We start from the raw sequence: 21,516 nt of genomic DNA, 5'->3' as shown, positions 1-21,516 counted from the left end.
ATTTGAGTAATCAAAATCAGTCTGTCTAGTAATTGGGTTTGTGGGAGAGTTGAGTTGAAGTCATCTCATGAAACAAAAATGGCAAAAGACCATCCTGTTAACACTGGTCTTCCTTTGTCTTCCTTTATAAGACCCCTCAGGCTTTCCTTAGTATTAAGGGGCAGGGGGAGAAGACGGTGGTGCGTACTGCCCTTTAAATGTGGCATTTCTGAACTTAGCTCTCTTTGTACTTTATCCAGCGAGTTGTCTTCCTCTCTCAACTAGATCCAAAGAAACATAGCAGCCTCTGCAGTCCCCCTGAAATGCTGTGAGTGGGATGCTAGCAATAAAATCATGTCTTTCTGTGGATTTTTGGTTGTTGTTCTAAAGCTTGCCACTTCGCTTCTTAATAAGTCTGCACTGATTGTGTCCCTAAAGTTTTGAGGCTGTGGAACATTCTTCCTTCTTCCTGCCTTCTCCAGCCTGGGAAGCTTCACTTATAGCCAGAGGGCTGAGTGAGGTAGGGCTACTCCTACAGTGAGGCAAGCCTTAGAGTTCTTGGCTTGCTTCACTGTGTTCTGTCACTGCCTTACCTTAACCCTTGAGTCAGCCCAGTTTCCCGGGCAGAATCTCGCTTCTTTCTTGCTGGCCATTTGGCTCTTTTTTTCTGACAAGAGCTGGATCGTGCTTGTTTACCGTCTACCCCAGCACCTCATTCCTTTTTCTTGGAAGTGCCAACATATTTCTCTACGTGCTGAACCTGTTCAGTAATTCTTGTTGGATTGTCATTCCTTTGGCAAACTGAAATGAAACACACAAATCTCAAAATAGATGTAACCAGACTCCTCAAACTTAATAAATACCATATGTGCTTACACTAGGAATTTCACTTGTCCTGTTTGTTAACTGGTACTTCACCCCACTCTCCTGCCTCCTGCTTCTTCCCTCGGCCCCTGTTTCCTACAAATCGAAGGCTGACAGAGCTTTTCCCCTGTGAATGCTGCTGACTTTACCAGCAGCTCATCCTGTGTAGTTATGCTGCATCTTTTGACGTTGTGCACTCTGTTTTGATAGTATATGTTGTTTAAGGAACTATCTGTGCTTGTCTTACTTTGTTTGTGGAGGATGTAAATGGTATAGGGTTAATTTTGTTTGCCATCTTCATAGTGAGCTAGCTGTGGACTTCATCAGTATGTACACAGCAATGCGTGTGTGCACACAATAGGTTTTGCCATGGAGTGCTTCTTTCTTCCGAGAGCAGACCTGGTCAACTGTTGAAGCAAGCCAATGACATTTGTTTATTGAGCTCTTAATCTGCAAGGCACTGTGTTAAGCTTTATGTGTTTTAGTTCATTTAATTGTCAAGATAACTTGGTGAGGTAGGTACTGTTATCATCACTCCATTTTAGGAGGACCTGAAGCATGGAGTGGTTAAGCTACTTGCAAGTGATCAGAGGATCTGGAGTTTTCAAGCTGGGCGGTTGGCCTCCAGAGCTCATGCTCTTACTCATTTCTAAACCGCTGCTCCTAATAAGGCAAATGGTTCAACCAGGAATTGGCTTAGCCCCTGAGTGACAAAGCATAGAGTAGTCATGACTTCAATTTAGCATTGATACCTTTATTTGAGGGATTCGGAAGAATTCTGACTCTATTACAGCCCTTGAGACCTTTTTTTTTTAAAGCTTAATAGATTATACATTTTTTTGTGCAGCGTTTTGTCAAATATGCCTCCATTAAAAAGAAAATGAAAAAATACTTATGCTTGGATCCAGTATATTTTTCTTTCTTTCTTTCTTTCTTTTTTTGAAAGAAAGAGAAAGAGAAAGGGGAAGAGAGAACAGAATTTTTTTTTTTTTTAAAAGAAAGAAAGAGAAAGAGAAAGGGGGAGAGAGAACAGAAGTCTTGCTCTATTGCCCAGGCTGGAATGCAATCTAATACTAGGTATTAAAAACCTCTTTTATGCCGATAATTGTGCTTAACAGTGGAGACAGGAAGGAATAAGGGAAGAAAATAACAAACAAACAGCCAACCAATATTTCATTTAAGTCTGTGAAATGCTATGCTAATGCTGAAGAATGATTTACTTCCAATTATGTGGTCACTTTCAAAATAGGTGTAATGTGATACTGAGGAAAATGTATGTTCTGTGGACCTGGGGTAAAGAATTCTATAAATATTCACTGAGTTTACTTGTTCCAGGTCTGAGTTCAAATCATAGATGTCCCTGTTAATTTTCTATCTCATTGATCTGTTGAATATTAACAATGTGGTATCAAAGTCTCCCGCTATTATTGTGCGGGAGTCCAAGTCTCTTTATAAGTCATTAAGAACTTGTCTTATGTATCTGGGTGTTCCTATATTGAGTGCATATGTATTTATGATCATTGACTCCTGTTGTTGCATTGATCCTTTTACCATTATGTAATGTCCTTCTTTGTTTCTTTTAGTCTTTGTTACTATTAAAGTCTATTTTGTCAGAGACGAAAGTTACAACTCCTGTTTTTTTTTTTTCCTCTCCATTTGATTGGTAAGTCTTCCACCAACCCTTTGTTTTGAGTCTTTGTGTGTCCTTGCTTAAGAGGTGGATCTGGATATAGCGTACCTATGGGTTTTGACTTTTTATTCAATTTGCCTTTCTGTATCTTTGATTGGGGCATTTAATCCATTTAAATTTAGGATTAATATTGATATTTGTGAGTTTAATATTGTCATTTAATGCTAGCTGGCTATTTTGCCCATTAGTTGATATAGATTCTTCATTATAGAGATTCTCTTTACCTTTTGGTGAGTTTTTGGGATGACTGATACTGGTTGTTCCTTTCTGTGTATAGTGCTTCTTTCAGAAGCTCTTGTAAAGCAGGCCTGGTAGTGATGAAATCTCTGAGTGCTTGCCTGTTTGCAAAAAATTGTTATTTTTCCTTCATTTATGAAGCTTAGTTTGGCTGGATATGAGATTCTGGGTTGAAAATTCTTTTCTTTGAGGATATTGAATATTGACCCCCACCCTCTTCTAGTTTGTAGGGTTTCAGCTGAGAGATCTGCTGTGAGTCTTATAGGCTTCCCTTTATGGGTAACCTGACCTTTCTCTCTAGCTGCCCTTAGAATTTTCTTCTTTATTTCAACCCTGGTGAATCTAACGATTGTGTGTCTTGGGGTTGCTCGACTTGAGGAATATCTCTGTGGTGTTCTCTGTATTACCTGGAGTTGAGTATTGTCCTGCCTTACTAGGTTAGGAAAGTTTTCCTGAATAGTATCCTGAAGAATATTTTCCAGCTTGGATTCATTCTCTTCATGACATTCAGGTACACCTATCAAACGTAAATTAGGTCTTTTCACATAGTCCCGTATTTCTTGGAGACTTTGCTCATTCCTTTTTACTCTTTCTTCTCTAATCTTGTCTTCTCATTTCATTTCATTAAGTTGGTCTTCGACCTCTGATATCCTTTCTTCTGCTTGATCAATTCGACTGTTAAAACCTGTGCATATTTTGCGGAGTTCTCATATTGTATTCTTCAGTTCCATTAATTCACTTATATTCCTCTCTAGATTGTCTATTCTCATTAGGATTTCGTCAACGAAAACCTTTTTTCAACGTTCTTAGTTTCTTTACATTGGGCTAAAACATGTTCTTTTAGCTCACAGAAGTTTCTTATCCACCTTCTGAGGCCTAATTCTGCTATTGGAATGCACTCGTTCTCCATCAGGCCTTGTTCCCTTGTTGATGAGGAACTGTGATCCCCTGCAGAGGGAGAGGCATTCTGATTTTGGGTATTCTCAGCCTTTTTATGCTGGTTTCTTCCCGTCATTGTAAATTTATCCACCTGTCATCTTTGTAATTACCGACTTTCAAATAAGGTCTCTGATTGGACGTCCAACTTGTTGATTCCCAGCGCCGGACTCTGAGCAACCCACTGCGCTGGCTAAAACAGCGGCGTTAAGATTCGTGGTGCTTTTCTGCCCAGGAATCTCCGGTCTGGCTTCCTTCTTGAGTCACTGTTTCCATCAGCTAAATAGGCGACTCTGCCTTCCCAGAGCTCCAAACATCAACCAAAAGGGGACCCAGTCTCGTTTACTCTGCACCAAGAACTGCTGCGCCAGCCACAAGAGTTGCACTGGCAACCTGTGGGGCTCCTCCGCTGGGAATCTCCTGGTCCATGAGCAACAAAAATTCATCTGAAAGTGTGGCATCCTCTCATTCTCTGCGTTTTCACTGGCAGCTACAATCCTGAGCTGCTAGTAGTCGGCCATCTTGGATCTCCTTCCCGAGGTCTTTGATTAAGAAAGTAATTTCCCTGATACATAATGAGATTTCTGTCTTGATTCCTCAAAAGTGAGTGTGTATAGATCTAGAGCTGTGCTGTTCAGTACAGGAACCACCAGCCTTAGAGGCTGTGGAGCACTTGAAATGTGGGCAGCATAACCAAGGAGCAAATATTTTAAGCTTATTTCATTTTAATTAATTTACAGTTAAAAACAGTTTAGTTATTGGAAAACTCTTTCTGTATTTGGAACAACTTGAGTATGTGAACCTGTTTTTTTTTTTAATTGTGTATTTAATGAAATCTAAACAAAAGTGTATCTGCTGAAAATGTAACTAACATGTGAATTAGAATGTGATATAAGTAAAAATACACAAGATTTCAAAAGCTTATTTTGCATTTTTTCCTATTTCATTGATAATTTTATGTTGGCTACATGTTGAAATGATACACCTTATTTAAGCCAATATATCCAAAACATTATTGAAATCAGTTTCTTTTTTTTTACTTTTTAATGTAGCTACTAGAAAATTTAATTCCATATGTGATTCTCATTTTAATTTTTTTAGACAGTGCTCTTTGGAGCATAGATGTGAATTCTCCCCTATATAATACCTTACTGAAGCAAGTACTCAAAAGTTAATTATTGAATAGATGATTTGAGAGTGGGAGCTGGTTAGACACCCTATTCAGTGGGGAGAGGTAATGGAACCTGATGACTTTGTTGAAATTGGTACTTATTTTAGGATATAAATGAAGAAATAATGATGCGTAATAGACTCCACATAACATACACAATGCTTTTTGGCCCTTTCTGTAAATTACCTCTTTGACTCATAATGTGATCAAATCAAAGTGGAGAAAATTAACATGAGCCAATTACTTTTGTTCAGGATGAGATTCCTGTTTCTGCCATGAGCTGGATTACATTGACACTGTTGATTCGTTTTTTTTTCCCTTTGGTTGGATTTTGCGATTAAGCACATGAAGCCCTCTGGGACCTGCCTCCTCCTGGCTTCTTTTGCCTTCTTGCGTGCTGCTCACCAGTTCCCTTGTGATCTGAGAACCCTTTGCATACATGTTGTTTCAGCTCTCCCTGACGTCATGTGTAACACCGAGGAGGAAGTCAGTGCCTCTGGAATCAGAATTAAGTGTCTGTGTTGCCTTGGGACACCCCATGCCTTGAGAAGTGACACAGCTGTTGTCACCACCTCTCATTATGCACCTACTTCTGACTACTTTTCTCTAGCCTCCTTGGCTAGTATCCCTTTTCCCACATGCTCCCTGAATGTTTGGATGCACCCACAGCTGGACCCGTCTTCGGACTCATGTCATTTGTTTGTCATTCTGTATGTTGCCTGAGCCTTCCCATGCACTCTCAGGACTTCAGCTCTCTCTTGCATGGGCTGCCCAGTGTTTGTCAAACTAGGGTGGAAATGCTGAACCTCTTGTGTCCTCATGCTCCCCTTGGAGGGGTCACCAATTGAAAATTCTTTGCTTAACTGAGCATGCAGTTAAGAGTCAGGAAATATATGTTCTGATCTTTTCTTCTGCTGTGTTTTTTCTGGTTATAATTTTTTTTTTAAGAAAATAATATCTGAGTCCTTTAGTTTTCCTGCCTTGTAAAATGGGAGCAGTATGTGCATCCTGAGGCGATTCTGAAGGAGCATTATGCCATCATAGAGAAACACAGTACATCTATGGTGTGCCATATTTGGCTGTATACTGCATTTTAAAGTAGTTAACTACCATTGGATTTGAAATAGTACATTAAACTGAAACACTGCATTTATTAATGAGGGTAATTTATTCCTAGGAAAGCTTTTTAAAAATAAATGTCTCTTTTAAGTGTTCGTTGCTTTCCTCTTTCGTGACCATATTCTCCCTGCTTTGTGTCTGTGTTACTACTTTTAAAATTTCACATAGATTTGAATAACTCTTAGCTTAAAAGATAGCCTCTCCTCTCCCTAATAGAGGACAAAGGTGGCTATTTTAGAGGTAGGTGATATTTGAGGCAGAATAATGCAATGTTTAGGGCATACACATAGGAAGTGGGAAGACCTGGGTTCTGGTTCTGTTTCTGCTTTTTCAATAATTTTGTAAGCTGAGCAAGTCCTTTAATCTCAGATGATGTATATGTCCCTTAGCACAGGGCCTGTTCTCTAGTAATTGCTCAGTAAATATTAACCATTATTATTGGTTATCTTCTGAGAATATCACTTGAAGATTTAGATGAAACTATTTGGAAGGTTGCTGTCTATGATTTGTCAACCATGGCTGACATAGGAAAGTAGAGAAGAAGCTGATAAAGATGAAAGGCTCATCTATCTACAGAAAGATACTGAAAATTTATTTCTTCTAGGTTACACAATGACAGTAGATATTATACTTTATAAGAAACAATATGCTTAACCCATTTTTCTCTTATGGCTGTAATTAGTACATAGTCCCCTCAATAAAGGTTGACAATATAGCCTTCTCATATTGCCACTTCTAGATCCATTTGTAGGCTTAATTTTGGATCATATGCAGGATTTGAATTGTATTATGGAATCAAAGAGATTGTCATGGTGATACGCAGTTCCAGGAAGGAATGAATCTGGTTATTACATGAATGAGAGATCCAAGAGTTTAGTTAGCTAATTTAACATCTAGTCAAAGGTACCGTGGCTAAGGAACTACATACAGTTCTCACTTGAAAGTGAGGGCAGAGCAGAAACTTTGTAGTTGTGTGTTCTTTTAATAAAGGCTATTAATTTAGTTTGTAAAAAAGAAGAATTGGCCTCCTACCACCAGTTAACTGTCATTGCTCCTCATTTTTGTTAGGAGGACCAAGCCGTGTTCTGTGGAAGTGTTACAGAATGTTTGGCTTCACATAAGAGACCTCCCATTCATGTCTGATGAGGCAAGGAATGTAATTTAGGTTGTTTGGAAGATCTAATTTTCAAAGTGGTGCCATTGAAAAAAAAAATAGAGCAGCAAAAGCCCTGTAGGCTGTCATTTTCTTAGTCTTATCTGAGCTGCCCTTACATTTTGCTCTTTGTATAGTTTGAACAGCCAAGGGATATTAGTTTAACTCCTAGGTAATTTGGGACAACATTTCGTCTTTTGAAAAATACAGTTACAGATCAGTTTTTTACAAAACAAAGCGAGGCTGTTCAGCCCTTCATTTTGATCCTCTGGGGACTGAGAGGCTATTTAGATTGAGCAAGTAAGATGTATTTATTATTCTTGACAAAGCCAAATTATTTACCAGAAAGCTCTTTAGTTTCCTGTACCTAGCACTTGACTGCAGGGTGCCTTAAAAAAGCAAGGGACCAAAAATAAACAAAAGAATGAGCTCTCAGTATAGTCCACGTCGGGGTGGGAGTCCGGCGCCTGGTTCTGTAGCAGCCCCACTCCAGAGCTGGAGCCAACATTTGTTTCCTTGTGGTTAGATTTAGAAACTTGTAACCCTGGATTCTCACACTCCCTGAACTTTATGAATAGGAACCTCTTCATATACTAGATCACTTGGAGGCCTGTTATGAGTTCGTTCGGGGTTCTGGATGATGGTGACGTTTGGGAAATAGTGTTGTTTGCTACTAACGTTGCCAGGACTTTTCTTTGGAAACTGGAGGCCACCTTAGTGTGTTTTTTTACCCCAGTGTTTCTAGGGTGTAGAAGCATAATAAAAGCTTTCTGGGGCGCTTTTGAAAATTCCAACTACCAGGCTATACCCTGCACTGCCTGAATCACAGTTTCAGTAGTGGGACTCTGGTAGCAGTACTTCTTAAAGGTCCTCATGGAATTCCAGCAATCACTCAAGACGAACAGCTGATCACATCTGCTCTGAGACTGGATTGTGCACTAGCCATAAGAAGCTTCCTTTCAAATGCAAAATGATGGCATAACAGAAATGTTCTTATGTGATACTATGATCAAGCAGAGTGATTTCATTGCTTCGACTAATCTAGTCTTTCTACTCTATAATAGCACAGGCTTGATGAAACTGGCATATCATAATTTTCCTTTATTGAAATAGAAACCTGCCAGAGGAGTCCTGAAGGGCCTTTAGGTACCTTGAGGTAGTGTCTTCTAATTACATTAATAAAAGATCAACAGGTTCCAGATGTCCAAATAGTGTATGTGAAATTATCCTGGTCACTGATGTCTCAGTTTGTGCTTTTTTGTGCAGGTCCACAACCCTGTGTTAGTATTTTTGATTGAAAAGTTTCAAAAAAGATATTTTTACTTTAAAAGAACTCATTTCAGTTACAAAGCCTGGCCAGACGTGAGCTCACCTGGCAGCCAACCTGACTTCAGCCAAAGGGAAGCTACTTACAGTCTTTATTTATCCCACTTAGTGTGAACTCATGTTTGACTACAGACATCCTAGTATTTTGACTATGGGATACTGCCCCAGATACGGCTGCCTTAGGGAGTACATGGCATATGCACTATGTTTATTACCTTTCCAAATTCCAAAAGAATCGTGAATTCTGAAAGACATGAGTCTCCAAGCAATTCAGATAAGGGACTGTGGACCTGTGTTGTCATCAGGCCAATTCTAGGGTCTCATTTGCAGTCACATAGTTTGCCTTCTCATTCCAGCTCTCTGCCACTGTGTGATCTTGGGCAAGTTACCTGCCCATTTTGAGCCTGTTTCCCATCTGTAAAGTAGTGCAAATGATGATAATATGCCTTAAGGGTATTGTGAAGACTAAGAGAAATAATGTGCATAGAGTGTTTTAAAAATAGAAGTTTAAGGAACTTGTGAATACAAGTTCTTCTTTGGCCACTGTGATGGCACATGGTAAACCCTGAAATCTAAGTTCCTTTTAGTAGGTGAGGGGTCCACTGTGAATTACAGTGAGGTATAGTAAAGTGTTGTTTTCAAGCCGTGGGCCAAGATTGGGTTTTGGAATCTGTTTATTAGGTTGTGACCTTGAGATCATTCTATATGGAAAAGAAATACAGTAAGAGAATAAAAAGTATTTGTACATTACATCAAGGAAAAGTGATTCTTTCTGTGAATTGTTTTTCAGTACTTGCACTTTTGTATACATATGATATATATCTTTTTAAGAGTTGGGATCTCACTCTGTTTCCCAGGCTGGAGTGCAGTGATGCCATTGTTGTTCACTGCCAGCCTCCAACTCCTGGGCTCAAGCCATCCTCCCACCCTAGCCTCCCAAGTTGCTGGGATTACACACATGAGCTCTTGGTACCTTGCTTCTATATGTGTGTTCTGAGTCATGATCCTTGTATTGTGGCAGTGGCAGGCAAAAAGAGGTTGGAGTAGATTTGTATTAATAACAATAACAGAATTATTCTGTTTCCTCTTCAGGGAACATAGATCTCTGTTTTTAGTGGTCTGCTTATTTTTAGTGGACTGAGATGGTCCAGTACACATGTAATACTCACATGGTGATTCAGATACTTGAGAAAATCACTGGGCTGATGTAAGTCAAAAGTTCCTTTTGCATATACCATCCAAAAAATCAACACCCAAGTTTGTTTGTTTGTTTCTTTGTTTTTGAGATGGAGTTTCTTGCTCTTGTTGCCCAGGCTGGAGTGCAATGGCGCAATCTCAGCTCACCTCCACCTCTACCTCCTGGGTTCAAGCAGTTCCCCTGCCTCAACCTCCCAAGTAGCTGGGATTACAGGCATACGCCACCACGCCTGGCTAATTTTGTATTTTTAGTAGAGACAGGATTTTTCCATGTTGGTCGGACTGGTCTGGATTCCTGACCTCAGGTGATCCACCCGCCTCTGCCTCCCAAAGTGCTGGGATTACAGGCTTGAGCCACTGTGCCTGCCCTAAGATTTCATATTGATACAAACAATCTGAATAATTGCCTTCATTCTTTATTTTATATTGCATATGCAAACCCAGTATTGAAAGGTCTTCATAGAAAATATTAACAATACCCTTTTGTTAGGACACTCTTAGCATAAGAAATGAATATCTTGGACTGTGGAGTATTTGTGTAGTTTATCACATTTGGAATTTTCTGCCTCTTGGAGTTTAATCGCAAGTCAAATTAATTAAATAATTAATTAATTACCTTACTTGGAGTCTTCTTCTGTTGCCCAGGCTGGAGTGCAGTGGCGAAATATCGGCTCACTGCAACCTCCCCCTCCCAGGTTCAAGCAGTTCACCTGCCTTAGCCTCCCAAGTAGCTGGGATTACAGGTGTGCACCACCACATTTAGCTGTTTTTTTTATTTTTATTTTTAGTAGAGACAGCATTTTGCTATATTGGCCAGGCTGGTCTCAAACTTCTGGCATCAAGTGATCCTCCTGCCTTGGCCTCCCAGAGTACTGGGATTACAGGCGTGAGCTACTACACCTGATCCAAATTTACTTAAAACCAAACTTGTCCTTGCCCCATCTCACTTGCTTACTTACTGTTACCTGGTCATTCTGTTCCTGTGACACTCTGATCAGGAAAGCCACTAGCTCTGTGATTCGCAGTTGCCTTTTGTTTGAGTATTGGCTGAAGAGAAGTTTTACCTCCAAATGTAAAGCTTTTTAATTAAATGGAAAATGAGCTTCACATATTTTATATAATTAAAATGCAGTCAGAGCCGGGCTCAGTGGCTCATGCCTGTAATCCCAGCATTTTGGGAGGCTGAGATGGGAGGATCACTTGAAATCAGGAGTTCAAGACCAGCCTAGCCAACACAGTGAAACCTCACCTCTACTAAAAATACAAAAAATTAGCTGGGCGTGGTGGCAATGGCGCCATCTCAGCTCACCACAACCTCTGTCTTCCAGGTTCAAGTGATTCTCCTGCATCAGCCTCCCTAGTAGCTGGGATTATAGGCACGTACCACCACACCCAGCTAATTTTGTGTATTTATTAGAGATAGGGTTTCTCCGTGTCGGTCAGGCTGGTGGCTACCTCCTGACCTCAGGTGATCCGTCTGCCTCGCATGAGCCACCGTGCCTGGCGGCCTTCTCCTCTTTTATGAATACAATGACAATTGATTTTAAAATTTCTGTCTCAAATGGTGTCCCGAGGAGCCTTGGATGAGGTCAGCAGTGTGGCTTTCTTTCGAGGAGTCTGGTTGGCAACTGATCAAAATGCACCAAGATTGCACTATTCTAGGAATGGCTTTACTTAAAACACCAGCGATGTTTACCATTTGATGATACATTTTTTATTACTTAAAGCACAGCTATGTTTACTATTTGATTATATGCTTTAACCATTTATGTTGCTTTCTATTTATTGTTTAATACAGGAAAAAGTAGTAGTACCAACCTTTTCTAGACAGCCAGCCATCTACAAAATGTTGGTACTACTACTTTTTCTGCCCCTTGGAGTTTGTTTTTAGAGATTTACTCTTGTAATCTCAGCATTTTGGGAGGCCAAGGTAGGAGGATCTCTTGAGCCCATGAGTTTGAGATCAGCCGAGGCAACATAAAATACATGTTTTTATTTGGTTTGGTTTTAAGAAAAGTTTGGTTTTAAGTAAATTTGGGTCAGGTGTAGTGGCTCGCGCCTGTAATCCCAGTACTCTGGGATGCCAAGGCAGGAGGATCACTTGATGCCAGAAGTTTGAGACCAGCCTGGCCAATATAGCAAAATGCTGTCTCTACTAAAAATAAAAAAAACCTGCCTCTATAAAAAAATTAAAGAAGTAGTTGGGTGTGGTGATGCTTGTCTGTGGTGCCAGCTACTCAGGAGGCTGAGTAGGGGAAAGATCAGTTGAGCCTGGGAGGGTCATTTGAGCCCTAGAAGTCAAGGCTGCAGTGAGTGGTGATTGAACCACTATACTCCCAGCCTGGGTGACAGAAGGAGACCCTGTCTCAAAAAAAAAAAAAAAAAAGCATTGTAGATGAGTGATAGTTTGACTTGCAGTTCTGATAAGAACCCCTCCATAGTAGGCTGAACACCTTGTGTAACCTTGGTGTGGTTTCTAGGGTTTAAAAAATAATAATTATGTGGACAGTGCAATCCTCACATCAGAGAAATAGAAGCTCATGGGAAGAGTTGTAGGCTGCGAGGTTGAGTTCATTTTCTGATTCATTTGGGTGCAGAAATTCCTACCTGTGAAGTTAGAATGATCACTTGTGTAGCATCTTGTTTATCTTCTCAAGCTTCAAAGCAGGATTATAAACACTTGGTTTTAAATGCATGAAAATGTCCTTGGTTAGAAACAAACAAAAAGTATAGGAGTGCTTAACTTTTCTGAAAAGATAGGGCAAGTAGCTTGAAACCTCCCTACTTGGAAAGATTACCATAGAGATCTAGCACAATCAAGAAAGTTGGTTTCCATGAGGATTACCAGGAATTATAGTGCAGTAAGCCACAGCAGATAGCTAGCTGCTGAAATCTATAAAAACTTATTAGAGACGGGCTGACTCATCATTAGCCTTTACTTTTGGAGCTGGAGTTTTTATTAGTAAATTTCATTAGTAGAGGAATACTCCTGCAAACTGGGGAAGTCTCAGGTGCTCAGATTCTTCATCTATAAAATGAGGGTGTTGGAAATAAATAACTTTTGAAAAATATTCTAACAAACCCCACAGTGTCTAGGTTCTGGTGCTGTTCTGTCCTTATCCCAAACTTGTTTCTTCCTCCTTTGATTTCCTCTCAGCTCTGATTGCTGTACATCCTAGAGGATGACAAATTGGTGTCTCAGAGTAAGCAGTAAACAAGACGGGAGTCTCAAGCAGGCTGTCCGTTGATTTGTTGTTTGGGTTTTTGGTCTATTTGTAGCTTCTCAGGTCCTAGCCAATACCAGTAGGTGAGGTTCTTATATAATTTTACACTAGGAAATTAGAACAAAACAAAACAGTGGAGGGAAGCGGGAGATGGACATTGAGTATAGGTTGGACGATAACGATATAAAAGTGGTTTGGATTCTTTATAATTATGGTCTGACATGTTTCCAGTAAAGGTGTGTTTGGTTAAATTGGGTAATACGTGGTATATATAAATACACACAAACTATACACACATGATCATAGCAGCTGCTAAATTTAATGCCCTAGTGTTGCTTCATACCACATGTAGCTTTTAATGAGTCAGCATAGTCTGCTAAACCAAGCTCCAGGCGTCGAGAGCCCTTTTTAAAACTCATCTAAACACTATTATTGATCATTCACAAGTGATGGTTAATTTTTTTTTTTTTTAAATAGCAGAACCTTTGTTACCTAAACTAAAATTTACACAGAACCACAGTATATAAAACAGTTAAAAGCCAAACACTGTCATGTTCCTGGGCTCCCTGGGGCCTCCAGGGGACTTTGAGAACTTTGGTTACATTGTTTGAAAAACCCTGACTGAAAAAAAATTTTTTTTTTCTTGAGACAGAGTCTGACTCCATCACCCAGGCTGGAGTGCAGTGGCGTGATCTTGGCTCACTGCAACTTCTGCCTCCTGGGTTCAAGCAATTCTCCTGCCTCAGCCTCCTGAGTAGCTGGGATTACAGGCATGTACCACCATGCCCAGTTAATTTTTTTTGTATTTTTGGTAGACGTAGGGTTTTACCGTGTTGGTCAGGCTGGTATCAAATTTCTAACCTCATGATCCGCCTGCCTTGACCTCCCAAAGTGCTGGGATTACAGGCATGAAGCCACTGTGCCCGACCTGAAATTTTTTTTATTGTTACAAAAAGGTAAAGTATGCCAAATAACAAAATTACAAAACACCATTCAAGTATTATGGTGGTGATGTGATTTTATTTTTATTGTAGTAGGAGGTAGTTCTATACATTGAAAATCATGTGTGTTTAATGTTGAGTGGTATAGAAAAATGTTCATTACAGAAAGACTTAGTTAGGATGAGAGCTGAATTTCAGGAAGCTTTATTGCCTTATATTCACTGAAAAATATTATAAAGACAAAGATGAATTGTACTAAAAAGCTTATATGGACCAAATTAAGTAGAAATAAAAATGAAACTTTGTGGCCTGGTGAATTTCAAATAAATGTATTAAAACTACAGCATATGCTTGATTATAAGGCAACCCTCAAATGAGGTCATCCCTGCATTCTCAAGAAGAATAACAAGTTCTGAATGTATAAACTTCTTGGGATGTAGGTGAAATAATTGAAAATATGTTAATATTTAGTTATACATATAAAATATGAGACAAAATTTAGAAAATCTGCATTTTCCCACTCCAAGTTTTCATGTAACAGTTTTTTGTTGGTAGTGGTGTTTTGTTTTGTTTTGAGACAATGTCTCACTCTGTTGCCCAGGCTGGAGTTCGCTGATGTGATCATGACTCACTGCAGCCTCTAACTCCTGGGCTTAGGCAATCCTCCCACCTCAGCCTCCCGAGTAGCTGGAACTACAGGTGTGCACCGCCACACCTGGCTGATTAAAAACAAGTCTTTAGGAGGGATGAGATGTCACTATTTACCCAGGCTGGTCTTGAATTCCTGGGCTTGAGTGATCCTCCTGCCTTGGCCTCCTAAAGTTCTGGGATTACAGGAATGAGCCACTGCTTCCGGCCTAGTGAAGCAGTTTTATTTAAACTCTACATGTGCTTCAACATTACTTCATCACCAGAACCACTTTTTGGCTCCTTCTGTAGTTTGAATACATCATCTTTATTTCTAAATCTGTATAATATCAATTTTGTGTTAACACCTCGACTTTGATGTTTTTACATTCTAAATTATCTACATGATGTCAAAAATAATTACTTGGAAAGGAGGAAAAGCTTAAGTACATTGACTTTAAAATATATATAACTGGCAGATTGATGAATTCATGGATGCTGTGGGTTGAATTTTCTTGTTTTTTTTTGAGATGTAGTCTTCCTCTGTTGCACAGGCTGGAGTGCAGTGGTGCGATCTCAGCTTACTGAAACCTCTGCCTCCCAGTTCAAGTGATTCTCCTGCCCCAGCCTCCCAAGTAGCTGGGACTACAGGCGCGTGCCACCATGCCCGGCTAAGTTTTTGTATTTTTAGTAGAGATGGGGTTTTTGGCCATGTGACTTACGTTGTATGAGAGTGTATGTCCTGCTCCACAGGTGTTGGCCTTGGCCTATAATTGGTTCGGCCAAAGAATATAAATGAATGTGATGCAAGCAGATACCTTAAATGGGATGCCTTAAATGTGATGCAGATTTTGTGCTCCTGTGAGTATCATGAGAAAATATGCCCCAACTACCTGCTACCTCTTTAGCCTGGACCCCAGAAAGACATAGGTAGTGTAGCAGACCTGATTCTTACCCTTAGCAGGCAGGCTACAGATCTTTAGGATACATCAGACAGCAACTCCTTGTCAGCCTATCAGATCTAATTTGACAGCTATAACTCACAAATCTAATAATAATCTTGCAATAATTTTTTTTGCTGAATTAGCAGAACCAGAACTTACACTTAAGATAGGTTAGATAATTTCTAGATTAGAAAGAACTTTGGGCCGGGTGTGGTGGCTCACGTCTGTAATCTCAGCACTTTGGGAGGCCGAGGTGGGTGGATCACCAGCAGTCAGGAGTTCAAAACCAGCCTGGACAACATGGTTTAATCCCGTCTTGACAAAAAATATAATAATTAGCTGGGTGGAGTGGCAGTTGCCTGTAATCCCAGCTACTTGGGAGGCTGAGACAGGAGAATTGTTTGAACCTGGGAGGCGGAGGTTGCAGGGAGCTGAGATCGTGCCATTGTTTTCTAGCCTGGGCAACAAGAGTGAAACTACATCTCAAAAAAATAAAAGTGCCCATCTACCAAGGGCTATGCAGTAACTTAGGATTCTTGGCAGTAGGCGTTTCCAAGAATACAGTATACATGAAAACCAGATGCATGCAGTAAAAAACGTCTCACCAGCCTCAAGGGCACTGTTCATTTTTCCAGTGAGACCTTCAAAAGGCCTGTGAAATGAAGCCCGGTGTTTGCCTCTTCAATGACTCATTTTTGAGTACACTAAGAACAACATTTGGCCTTTGTATTAGGTATAGTTTCAGAGTCTCTCTCTCTCCACATTCACTGGATTTTGTAAGATAGGTCCGTATAGATACACAAGTGGCTCCAATCTTAGTCTGCAGATTTGAAGCATATGCATGTGCTTGTGCATAGTCATTCTGCCTCTGAGTATGTTTAACTAAATTTATTACATGGACTCTTTTATGGGTCTCTAAAGGAAAGTAAACACTAACTGTACAAAAACTTCAGCTTTACATTTTAAAAAATTTCTTCTAAGCAGAAGAGTTTGAGATAAAAACGTCTAGTTATGCCTTCATTTATCTACAGCTTACCTAATTTACTCACCAAAATAGATCATTTAATTGAAACTGTCCAGTTTGTGTGGTGTCTTCCTAAAATACACTTAAATGACTGAATTTTGACCCAACCGTTCATTTGAATCATGACTTCGATATAGCACTTTCAACAGCCAAAAAACAACATTTTAGCTTTTTCAGTGCTTTTCTACCCTGATATTTCACATGAGACTCATGTGGGGAGCTTTAAAAAATAGTGCTGCCCAGGCTTTCCCCCATAAGATTCTGATTTAATTTGTTTGGGGTAGGGCCCAGGCACTGGTAGCTTTTTAAAGCCTCCCAGGTGACTCTAATTTGTAGTTAGACTTGACAGCCACAGATACAGCTGCAGCCTTTTTGTAAACTGTATTATTGAAACTAAGCAATTCAGGTTGAAATTTGTTTTACATATTGGATTTTCCTGTTAGGTCCTCTCCAGTTTCCAGGTCAACCTGATAATGTCACATCTTCTAGGAAATTGGTGTCATGTTTGCAGCTTTATTTATCTCCTATTTTCAACGTGCTTTTGGGGCATTCTTGAAAGACTGATGGGGAAAATTAGTTGCATAAATAAAACCTTAATGCTCGCCTGGGGATAACTGCCTTCCTGTATGACTCCAGCTATTTAGGTCGTACTCAAAGTTGCCTCTTAAATCATACTGCCTCAGTCAACTTTATGGAAATGGATTTAAATACTGGTGAACTTTCCTCTCTCATGGAGAGGAGCCCATTGGATTTGTTCTGGTGACCTCAGTCACACTCAGCACGGTAGAGCCTTGTTATGGACCCAGGAGGCAGCAGACTTACGTTTTTCTGCCAGATGACTATGTAAATAGTCAGTGACAGGTTGCTATAAAAGTTTCAAATACCTGAATGAAAACTGAGTTTTCCAAGGAAGAAATACAAAGCCTTAGCATGTGTACTTAAATTAAAAAATACTTAAGTCTACTGGAACTGTGTGTTTTCTTTTGCCACATGAATCTTTTTTGAAGAGGAGGGGATTTTCTTTCTCCCCCAGCCAGTAAATATTTATCTTTTGGATATGTAGCCCAGCTGCATATACTGCATGAATTCCTCTCCATTCATATGTGAAATAGTGTATTTTTTTCCACTAGCCAGCAAGACTCATACTAGTGTATTACTCATAATAGGATGCGTTGAGTCTTTTTGATTCATTCCTGCTCTTCTAGGATCCTCATCAGCTTCCATGGAAGTTTATGATCAGTTTCTTAAGACTGGCTGTGGTGAGTTTTGCGTGGGAGGTAGTGTGCTTAAGAGTTTAGGTTCTAAACTCAGATTTTTTGAATTTGAATTCTGGCTTTTCTACTTAATAACTGAAGGACTTAGTTTTTGAAAGACTTCTCTAAACCATATTTTCTTCATCTACAAAATGGGAATAATCATTGCTACCTATCTCATAGGGCAGTAGGGAGGATTAAATGAGGTCTTTTAAACCTTTGAAACAGCTTCTGGCATTCTGTAAATGTTAGCTGCTGCTGCTACCTACCCGTCTTATTACTGGTGTAACTGCCTGATACTGTCCCCAGTATTACTCTTTGACATAATTATAAAATATGAAGTAAACACAGGTCACTGGTGAATTATTAAGAAAAAGGATCAGCTTTCTTTTCCTAGGCCTCTTTTAGGCAGACTCTCCTGAGGGCTTCTCTTTCATGAGTCAGAGGCTTATCTCTCTGTGATTACAGGGTCTCTGAGGGTAGGAATCTGTTTTATTTTACCTAAATAAATCCAGTCCCTTCGCATGCAAAATTTTTATGTATCAGCTGTATTGAATACTTGAGGCTAGTAATAGCAATATTATGAATAGTCTTATTGCTGTAAGAATTTCATAAAGACTGGACATTGTTTTTCATGGTATTTTGACTCTTAAAAAAAAGGAACACACACAAACAAAAACCTCGTGGAGTGGCTGAAAACCGGAAGCTTAAATTTCCAAGTTCATGTCTGTGTCACTGTAGACCCTGACTGGAAAGTCCTCGTTTCCTTGAATCTGGAGGAATGTGCTGAAATAGTAGTAGGTGTTGGTTAAAATTAGAACCAATTATTTCCATAACCAGAATTACAGACACATTTTTAAAAAAAACTAAAGTGACAGAACTCTACTAGCTTTTCCTTGTGTGTTCAAGAGGTGTTTGACCCAGTTCAGTTAACTACAACTGGATTCTGTCCCTGGACTTGGCATATGACAATGCACGGTAGACTTTCTAGATCTGGTGATGGAAACTCGGAACTCGTCCCAGGTATGAGCCCTTGAAAAATGTCATCAGGATCTGAACAGGAAATGGCAATGTCTTCTCGTGGTATCTCCTTTGTGTCCTCCCTCCCTGATGCTAACCCTCAGGAAAAGATTCCATGTTGACATTATTTGTGTTTAATAGCTCATTACTGTATCCACGCTCTCCAGCTTTCCTTTACTAGCAGTGAGTCTGCCAAAGTGCCAGCACTGTAACTACACATGTTTCTAGACTACTGTGTGAATTGCTCATCTCTTGAAGCTATTTATTTGTAGCTAATAGCTAGCATTTGCTACCTCTTGAGTACCAGAGAAATGCACACACAGTTTCCATGGAGAGGGGAAAATAACCCAAACAACCTACAATCCAGGATCCTGTTTTTGTCTAAGGAATACAGTTTGCTTGAGCAAGACTCTTAAGATGTTTTTGTATAGGGTGCAGGTGTTGGTCACTAGTGCTTAATGTGTGCTGAGATGGGAACAGATAATGGACCTTCTGCACTGGTCAGTGGTATTGAATCAAGCTACGGCCAGAAGCTCTGGAGAAAGTACTTTCCGACGGTCATGGCCCTGATCCCTTCACGTGTGGTTTCTTTTGGCCTTCCCCCACCTCACATGCTGAATTATAACGGAGTCACTGGTTTGCAATTCCAGAGCATCTCAGTTTTTCCATCAGATACCTAACATTTACAAAATTATTTTGAATATTTGCCTCAGTCCAAGGTCTTAGGACTCAGCACCTTTTTTCTTGCTTATATAGTTTAAAAAGTCTATGTTGCCATTTTTCTCAATGAACAAGCCTAGTTTAAAAGAGACATATTGAGCCAAGTGTGATAGCTTGTGCCTGTAATTCCAGTGCTTTGGGAGGCTGAGGTAGGAGGATCACTTGAGGCCATGAGTTTGAGACCATACTTACATTAAAACATTTGATTTTTTAAAATTTATAACATTACTGGTATGAAGGACACATTTTCAATTTTCAAAGAACCATCAGATAAATTGTCAAAACACACACACAACCAGTTAGAGGTTGAAAACTAAACATATCTATCTATCTATCTATGAATGACAGAGAATCTTACTCTGTCCCCCAGGTGTGTGCAGTGGCACAATCATGACTCACTGCAGCCTCAATCTCCTGGGCTCAAGCAATCTTCCCACTTCAGCCTCCCGAGTAGGTGGGACCAATACAGCATCCTGGACAATACAGCAAGACCTTGTCTCTTAAAAAAAAAAATTAGCTGGAAGTGGTGGTGCCTGCCCAAAGTTCTACCTACACAGGAGGCTGAGGCAGAAGTATCACTTGAGCCCAGGAGTTCGAGACCACCCTGGGCAATATAAGGAGACCTTATAGCTACAAAAACTTTTAAAAAAGCATGGTGGGTAGTTCCAGATACTCAGCAGGCTGACTTTGGAGGAGCACTTGAACCCAGGAGTGTGAGGTTACAATGAATCATGATGGTGCCACTACACTCCAGGCTGGTTGACAGAGTAAGACCCTGTCTCTAAAAAATAAAATAAGAAGAAAGCTATCAATGGCTTTAGGATTTGGGCTGTAAACAGTAACACAGAAGAGATGCACTTTGCGAAAGATAAAAAACGGTACTCTTAGGGATTGGGGAGTGTCTGGTGCATTAATGGTTCTTGTCTTGGAAATAAGCTGTGTGTAGCAATGTTCTGGGGTGTTCGCAATAGCCCTGTATGTGAGACGTGGTCATTTTCTAGGTTGTTCACCAGTGGTAAAAGAATAGATGGTATTTTATAATTGTTATTTTATATTTTCACCTTTTAAAATTATTCTAAAATTTAAAAACATTCTGAGGGGCATGGTGTCTCCCTGCACTTTGGGAGTCCAAGGTAGAAGGATTGCATGAGCTTTCAAGTTTGAGAGCATCCTGGGCAACACAATGAGACCTCATCTCTACAAAATAATGTGAAAAATAAGCCATGCATAGTGGCGCACACCTGTGGTCCCACCTACTCGGGAGGCTGAAGTGGGAGGATTGCTTGAGCCCAGGAGATTGAGGCTGCAGTGAGTCATGATTGTGCCACTGCACTGCATCCTGGGGGACAGAGTAAGATTCTCCATCATTCATAGATAGATAGATAGATATGTTTAGTTTTCAACCTCTAACTGGTTGTGTGTGTGTGTTTTGACAATTTATCTGATGGTTCTTTGCAAACTGAAAATGTGTCCTTCATGCCAGTAATGTTATAAATTTTAAAAGTTAAATGTTTTAATGTAAGTATGGGAAGAGTACTCCATGAAGATGAAAGCCAGTGATTCTCCTTGAATAAGGGTATTGTTCTGTGCTCTGGGTTCTCCATTTCGCCTAGCAATTGTAGCAGAATAGAGACTGCATCCCTTCTCATCCTACAGGCAAAGGATAGTTTGAAGAGAAAGCTCAGTGAGTTCACTGCCAAAAGGAAGCTTTTAAAAAAATTGTTTATTAAACCACACCTCAGGCTGTGCAGGGACATGAGAGGATCATGCAATTTCTGAAAAAGAATATTTAGAGTAGGAGTTTATTGTATAAGTGGCAAACTTCTCATCTCCGAGAATAATTGCTTGATTTCATGGAAAGGACCAGAACTTGGATATCTTGAGGCCTAAGATAAATAGATAGCAACGGATCATGCTGGTCCCCATGGTTACCGGGAACGGAGCTCAAGTGGATTGTTATCCTGAACAAGCCTGTGTCAGGATATTCTTGTCACCTTTCAGCTCTTTGGTATTTTTTCTCTTTCTTGAATCAGCAAAAGAAATCGCTGTAAAGTTAATGTAGTTTACAGGAAGTTCCCCTGCCACATTGCA

The 21,516-nt window shown here is 39.9% G+C and overlaps 1 protein-coding gene across 12 annotated transcripts in view; it reads left to right on the top strand.

Moving 5' to 3' along the window:
* Positions 1-21,516, top strand: part of FMNL2 (formin like 2) — a 316,443-nt gene that overhangs the window by 131,416 nt on the left and 163,511 nt on the right. The window lies entirely within an intron of this gene.

The sequence above is a fragment of the Aotus nancymaae genome, unplaced genomic scaffold (genome assembly GCF_030222135.1).
Source record: "Aotus nancymaae isolate 86718 unplaced genomic scaffold, 86718_ANA_hifiasm-v0.15.2.pri h1tg000029l, whole genome shotgun sequence".
NCBI classification, from domain to species: domain Eukaryota; kingdom Metazoa; phylum Chordata; class Mammalia; order Primates; family Aotidae; genus Aotus; species Aotus nancymaae.
Note: the sequence above shows the minus strand (reverse complement) of the source record. Positions and strands in the feature narration are given on the sequence as shown.